The following is a 6,317-nucleotide window of genomic DNA, read 5'->3' on the forward strand; positions in this document are numbered from 1 at the left end:
ACATGGAGTCAGTCAGGCGTAAGTAGTTGCAATCGAGACACCCTCGTGCCTTTCCGGCAATGATTGGAAAGTTCCTTTTCCGAAGAAAGTGGTCAGGCAGTGACGAGGAAAAGCCAATAATTTTTTTCAATAGGGAGTGTTAAATGGTATGGAAAGTTACATAATAGCACAAATTCACAAATAGTTAAAGAATCACGCTGAAATGTACATGTACATGTACATTACAACAGAACGAAACCAAAATATAGTTAACAAAGTATTATTCCAATATATATAGAACTGTTTCCTTTTCTTTATTTTATGTCATATTGGAATATTTATTGTAGTTAATCTCTTTCAAAAAAAGGAAACAAAGAGAGTAAAACCAACCTACCTACCTACCTCCCTAATTTCATATGCACCTTCCTACTTACCTACCAGTAGGTACATGCATACATACATACATACATACATACATACATACATACATACATACATACGTATATATATATATATATATATATATATATATATATATATATATATATATATACCACCATAATGCACCCCATTTAAAACGAAGCCAGTGTATGAAAATTGGGTTTGCGTTATTGAAGTGCTAACTGCAGGGCACAGCTCCGACCAAGTCAAGTTGCTTGCTAGGAACGGAACTTAATTAATGCAAAGGTAATGACCTAGAGGCTAGTTACTATCATAGGAAGATATTAACGACAAAGGTTGACAGGCTGATACCAAACTCTACTCACATGGTGTAACGTTATCGACGTATCAGTTCAAGGAAGTAACTTAAAATACAGACTGAGCTTAGCTTGCGATATATAAGGTTAGTCTAACTGAAGTATGGGGCCACACTAGAATCAGATTCTTAATCAACTCAATCAGACGGTAAGTATATCAAAGAGTTTAATCTAGTGTTAATTGAAGGAGGTTGAAGGCGAAATATATTCCTAATGAAATGTAAGGCTTAATGTTTGATTGTAGAATCGACAAACTATTTCTATCAAGGAATGAGACGAACTTGTTAATGTCCAAACGAAACAAATGTAAGTTATTTGCTCATAATAATATTGCAGGTGCTTAAAGAAACGAAAACCTCTTTTATATATTTGTGTGGTATTTGTTTTAGATTTTAGTACTCAAAAACAAGTGTTCACACCGTGATATTTTGCTGTAATAGCATTTTTCCTCGTTCATGTTGCATTTCTTATCTAAATGTCTCATTTTCAATATTAAATATTGAAGGTATGTTCAATTGTATTAAATCCATCCAAAACAGGTACGCTTCAAGTTTGCTAAAGATGACAATATCACAGCTTTTTCAACTAATTTAGGTTAGTTTTACATCATGTATTGCACCTTTCCTTGCTTCAAGATTCGATGGGAGTCAAGGAATGTATCATTTCATTTAAGCTGAATTTGATATGGTATAGTTTTACATCGTCTTACCTAAATTAGATTTGCATATGATACGAAAGTATTGTGCAATTACAAACTTCCTAAACTGAACGACGGTTCCAAGGATAAAGATTAGTTTTCATCGCAGAAAGCGTGAATAAATCAAAACTCCCAAATATAACAAAACCCTGTTCTATCATATATATATATATATATATATATATATATATATATATATATATATATATATTAAGATCTTACAAGTTGCATTCGGATGCGGAAATCTATGAATTATTCTGGCGTTTAGTTCCATTGTGTATGACTGATTGTCCAGTATCCGGAGAGAGGGAGAGTTGTGATCGGTTTAAGGCTATGTTTCAGTACATGGTAGCCTATATGTGGTGGCTGGTATATTTTATGGAGGAAGAACCTGGGAGTACGTAAGGACTACTGATCCAGGGTAGGTATAGGTAAACTGCTGTATAACATACCCATGTTGGCCGACAAGAGACTCGAACCCACTCAGAGAGAGAGAGAGAGAGAGAGAGAGAGAGAGCGGCGTGTGCAACCGTTTAGAGAGTTAGTCTTTGTTCATAGACAGATTCAGTACGGACTTATCGCCTAGGTTTCATGCACGAGCACCATCGATTACCCAGCCATCCTACCAATTGTTTTGAGCAAAGTTGAAGGCATCGACTAGAGGTGTACAAAAGGACAATCTCTAGCAGGAAGAATGTATATAAATATCTAAATGTTATATGCTTTGAGGTTGCTAATATTATAGCCCGAATATTCTAATACAATCAAGCGATCGCCAGTTGATGAAGATATAATACTGCTTTCGGACTTCAAAACGGAATCCAAACATTTGTCGAGAAAATTATTGTTCTTCATATTTTATTACTATTGTTATTATTATTATTATTATTATTATTATTATTATTATTATTATCAATTGCCAAAACGAAAATTCCTAGATAGTTTCAATTAAACTCTGTCAGCCCTTATGTTGACAAGAAACATTAGTTTAGACGATAATCAGAAGGTTTATTAGGTTAGATTGATATTTTAGCTTTCAAAGAATCAATACACTAATTACATTCTTTATTTATTTCCATCAATACACTAAATCTGTGGTAAAATTCAGTGTAAGAATTTTGGATTCAAACGCACCCGTTCTATCTTACTGATGTGAAGGCTAATTGGATATAACATATACATCGATACTTTGCATGCAACATTAAAATTCCTAATTTGGATGTAACATATAAATTGATAATTTGAATATATGATATAAATTTATGATTTGAGTCTAACTTATAAATGTATAATTTGGATATAAAATATAAATGTATCACATGGATCAAATTTGATTTCATTATCTGGATGTAACATATAAATTGATAATTTGGATACAACATATACATTCATTATTAACATATAAATTTATTATTTGGATCCAACACATAAGTTTATTATTCTGGATATAATATATACATTCATACTTTGGATGTCACATATAAATTGATAATTTGTTTCTAACATATACATTCATAACTTGGATATAACATATGAATTCTTAATTTGCATATAGAATGTAAGTTCATAATTTGGATATAACATATAAATTCAAAGTCTTGGAAGCGAATGAAGACTTCGGTCATCTGAAAACGACAGGACATTCATGACTGATTTTTATGTCATGTGCCGATTGTTATATATAATCTGGGGGAATCACGTTATTGAATATATTAATCAACTCTCAGAGAAAGATTATCTCATTAGTGTCTACCACTCTGTACAAATCAAAGACAATCAGCATTGTCACATGATGCATTTGTACCTTGTAGATTATACATTCAGAATGAAAATAATAGAATAAGCAAAATCGTCCCGAAAATTACTTTAATCCTGTTTGATTGTTCCAGACATTATCCATGCATTATTGTATTTAGATTAGATTAAGAGCCAATGTGTTCTCATTGATTTTATATTCCTGTGACATTTGAGACTATTTTATGTATTTTTTTGTCGAAAAGCTATAGTGGAACAAAATGTAGTTGTCTAAAAATACAATGTAGTATCCTCGTTTCTGAATAATTTCATAACCAGAAAGCTCCTTTGTCATTCAATACAAAATAATATCTGAGTAATACTTCAGACCGCACAATATGCTGATTTCTGTTATTTGATTTTGATTTTAGATCAGTTTTAGATCGTTACGGTATATATTAGTTACGTTAATTTACTTTTAAATGCTTTACTGCTGACGTCCTAATTGTCATTACCTAACACAGGTTTCTACTTCGCGTCTGGTACAGCTTCACACCTTCTATTAGGACAGTACTTCTCATCGTATAACTGAATTGCATGCAGTCAAGCTACTTCAGAATAAAATACAATTAAATATGAGTCCATTGCAAAAGAAAGTTTCAGTTCCTTTTGACTGTCATTTTAGGATACAGAATGAAGCTGACGGCTCTTTTCATCGTGTTTCTAGCCCTCGCAGTCTGTCTGACGGCAGGAGCTGGAGGTGGAATTGGTTGTAAGTTATTATTATTATTATTATTTGTGGTATTAGTAGAGGTAGTAGTAATGTTCTTGCTCTCCGTATATCATCTCAAAGACAGCCTTTTTAGAAACTAGTGAAAGAAAATTGTTTTTGTGACTGAAGATGCGACCAAAACGGGCATCTAATGTAATATATGTTGATGATATTGCGATTAACATATTCCGCATGTTTTCACAGATGAAATATAGTTTCATCAATATGTATTGCTTTGTTTATCCTATTTGTAAATATTGCCTAGTTTTATGGAGCGGTCAGTTCTAAACTGTGATAAGGTACGATTCCCGATGCCTTAAAGAAAGACATGTTTTCAACTACCGTCATAGAAATTAACATTTTGTGTTCATAGACCCACCCTTGTTGGCTATAAATATAACGTAACTCTTAAAACTTGTTTCCTCTCAAAAATGTATAATCGAAAATTGTGTTGAAATTGTTAAGCAATCCAATTCTATGGAAAGAATATATTTATATATGTATACATAAATCAATGACGAAGAAAGGATACTTTCTGCTGTATGTATGCAGGTATAGTTTGAGGGACTGACAATCTAAGAATTAATCTTCAAGTTTAATATGTTGTTATATTCCCATATAAAATAATTTGTTCCAAACGTGTTATTTTCTAAACCTGTAACATAACAAGACAAAATCAATATATTTAGTGGAATTTTCCAAACTGTACATTCTATTATTTAAAATTATCTTATCGATGATATATTATAACCATCTACTATCACGATACAGCTATCAGAATGAACTTTTTCAATTTTCCATTTTAATATCAACGCCTGGAAGATTATGAGATACAATTTCTTGAAATATAAATAAAATGTGTTGTCATAACATATATTTTCAGTTCGATTATTTATTGACTATTGATTTCTAGATAATGACAAACGGTATTGGAAACAATATTTATTATATCCTATTCGAAATATATTGGAACTAAACTGATTATAGATCTCATAAATGTCTTAGAAACAAAAGGTATTACACCCTGTCTAAAATGGTTTGGAAATATAAAATAAATGTTTACATGCTTTCCGAAATCGGTTTGTCGATCCGAATTTTCATTATTACATGTGAATTTGCAATTTAAAAAGTATGGGCTCAAAAAAAAAGTCTTACAATTTAACGTACTGTTCAACACCCTGAGTCAGGTAAGTCAAAACATTTGATGTACTCGATGTTTATGCCCATTTCTTTGTGGCAATCGTAGATAGTCTTCGTTTGAAAATGATACCTAGAAACTGGTGGGGGGAATGGAATTTTATGACATTATTTTTTTCTCTAGACAGAAAGTAAAGTATTTTGGTATCTTACAAAGAATTTAAAGGGAAGGGGCTTACTTGGATCACAATAGAATAATAAAATACGGACAACTCTTATTGGTTAATGATTGGTGTGACGTCAAAAATTCAATTATGGCTAGGAGTGGCATTCTTTTTTCATGTTCCAGACATCCTACCATTATTACTATTACTGCTTATCTTGCCGTACTTGAAGAAACGAAGTGGCCCTAACATTATTGTAGTGAATGGTACAGTCAACACATTAGTCGGTGGTAAGTTAGAATCTACTTATGTTATACTCTTTACCAATTAAGCATTGGTGTAATTGAGTTCGCAATCCAAGTAGACTTTGAATTCCATTTCTATCTAAAATCAAAAGAACAAAACAAGAAACATGTTGCAATGTAATCTTCCTCTTCCTCTCTCTCTCTTCTCTCTCTCTCTCTCTCTCTGCAGTCTTATTAAATTAAGCAAAGGAAGCAAATGTCCTGTCTTAGTAGTTTTAATATTTGTTTTTTCTCTCATAGTATTTTTGCAATAAAGTGCGATACTATATTTTCAATACACAGCTTTAAGATGGATCATCTGACATCAGTGAAATTTGGAGCTAATGAATAAAGATTTTCAGATTTGAAGCCTAATTATAATATGACTTTTTCGTTGACGTTTTTACTCAATCATTAATTTATTTAGTTATTTATTTATTTTATCCTTAGGTTGAAAAACTTGCAGATTGAAGCTGACAAGGTGATTGTGATTGAGTTGACCATACTGTTAACACATGATGCTTTGGTTTGCTAAATGTAAAAATGTAAACCGCTGCTTTTCCTTGCTGCTAATTTCAAATTCAACAAACAGACACATCTATGCTGAACTTATAAATCTCTCTCTCTCTCTCTCTCTCTTTGTGTATCAGACAATTTAGTCTCACGAACAGAAAGTTTATATTTATCTGCTCACAATATATTTTCAGCATGATAAACAATTTCGCATTGTAAAAGACATCTGTATAAAACCAAACACTGATTATAATATAATTATATCAAATTGCTGAGATA

At 31.7% G+C, this 6,317-nt stretch overlaps 1 long non-coding RNA gene across 1 annotated transcript; it reads left to right on the top strand.

The window, feature by feature from the left end:
• Window positions 1–851: 851 nt before the first annotated feature.
• LOC149779198 (uncharacterized) lies at window positions 852–6,092 on the top strand. The gene is made up of 4 exons (XR_016415648.1): window positions 852–885; window positions 3,854–3,940; window positions 5,427–5,531; window positions 5,976–6,092. It is a non-coding gene; the product is annotated as an uncharacterized LOC149779198 (long non-coding RNA).
• The last annotated feature ends 225 nt before the right edge of the window (window positions 6,093–6,317 follow it).

Source organism: Sinohyriopsis cumingii, chromosome 17 (genome assembly GCF_028554795.1).
Source record: "Sinohyriopsis cumingii isolate HCF-2022 chromosome 17, ASM2855479v2, whole genome shotgun sequence".
Lineage (NCBI taxonomy): Eukaryota > Metazoa > Mollusca > Bivalvia > Unionida > Unionidae > Sinohyriopsis > Sinohyriopsis cumingii.